A 1,592-nucleotide genomic window follows, 5' to 3' on the forward strand; every position below is an offset into this window, starting at 1 on the left:
GCGCGACTCTTAATGAAACCAACAATTATCAGCACTTAATTCACACCCTGTGGATCCATAAACTGGACCTGCAGACGTCTTCACCCCACATTATTCTGCAGCGCCTCGGAAAAAGTGAACATTCATATTTCATAAGAGGCAGCTGGAGTGCAGAAAAACAGTGAAAGCTCTTCCCTTTAGTATCGAGTCGGCTTTTACTGGCTCCATTAACGAAGGTCGAAATCTATCATGTTTGGATGAATTATTATTTTCCTTTCTGCTGAGCGACCCTGAAACACTCACAACCAAAGTTACGCCGCATGAAAAACGAACATATCTGAGCTGTTATCTCACTAGTCTTTCTGCTTCCTGCTGCCGGTTTACTTCTGTGGATTCGGTCAACTTGAAACGACACTTTGTTCCTTTAAACTTCCTGCAAAAATGTGACAATTAGCTTCAGCATCGTGCATCTGACATGATGGAATCACAGCGTGAACGAAAGGACAGAACGATAAATCTAAAGTCTTGTTGTAAGTTTTAGAAAAGCAAAATCCTTGAGTTGGAAAAATTTGGCATCTTCAAGTTGACTTTCCTTAAAATTCAAGTGTTTGTTTGAAAGGAATCAGAGAGTTTAGTTGGTCTCGGTACAGAGTAAAATAAAGGAAAGAACATTTGATCACAAAATGTTTTTATGTTTAGGCAAAGCAAATGTTTAGATTTGAAAATTGAAAACTTCAAGTTGACTTTCCTTAAAATGAGGTTGCAGCAAACTGTTCGTTTCAAAGGAATCAAAGGATTTAAGTACGTCTAATTTAAATCAGGGGCACTAATATGAGTTGTTTCTTTCATTTGAACAAACTTGATAAATTTGCATGTTACTAATTGAAGCAACTCGTTTAAATTTGGTCCAAAAAATTCATTTTTTTCAGGGTGCAGAGTAAAGAACAGGAAAATATGGAGCAGTGAGAGTGTCACATTACAAAAATACATTAATAAAAGAATAATATAATAAAAATGGACATAAAAAGAAGAAGAAATAAAATTTAAAAAATTTAATTAAAATAAAATAAATGTAAAAAATAATAATAAACATTAAAAATGAATTATTATTATTATTTTTTTATTAGTCTCTTTAATTCTACTTTAATTAGGCTTTTCTTTTATGGATTCATTTTTGATTAATATTGCTTTATATTGCCACATTATGTATTTTTTATTTTATTTATTCTTCTTTTTATTTCCACTTTTATTTTATTATTATTTTATTGATTTATTTTAGGAATTTGGCACTCACTACTCCGTAGAGAAAGAACAATAAATTTAATGTCAGTACAGATAATAACTAATGAGATCACAGGAAAACAAAAGTATTACTTTAATACTTTAACCTAAAAAAAAACCCAACAAAAACTGGAATCAATGTCCACATCAAAAACCTATCTTTATTTTTTCTTTTCTTTTTTTTTTTTTTACAAATGATAATTTGTTATTTTACGACATTTCACTTTAAAATGAAACCATCTAACTATATTTAAGTCAGCTTAAAATAACAATACTTTACAGATTTTTGCCTCGTTTTCATCAAATTCACAGTTTTTAAACGTTTAAACATT

The sequence above is a fragment of the Stegastes partitus genome, unplaced genomic scaffold (assembly GCF_000690725.1).
Source record: "Stegastes partitus isolate 25-593 unplaced genomic scaffold, Stegastes_partitus-1.0.2 Scaffold657, whole genome shotgun sequence".
In the NCBI taxonomy this organism is placed as follows: domain Eukaryota; kingdom Metazoa; phylum Chordata; class Actinopteri; family Pomacentridae; genus Stegastes; species Stegastes partitus.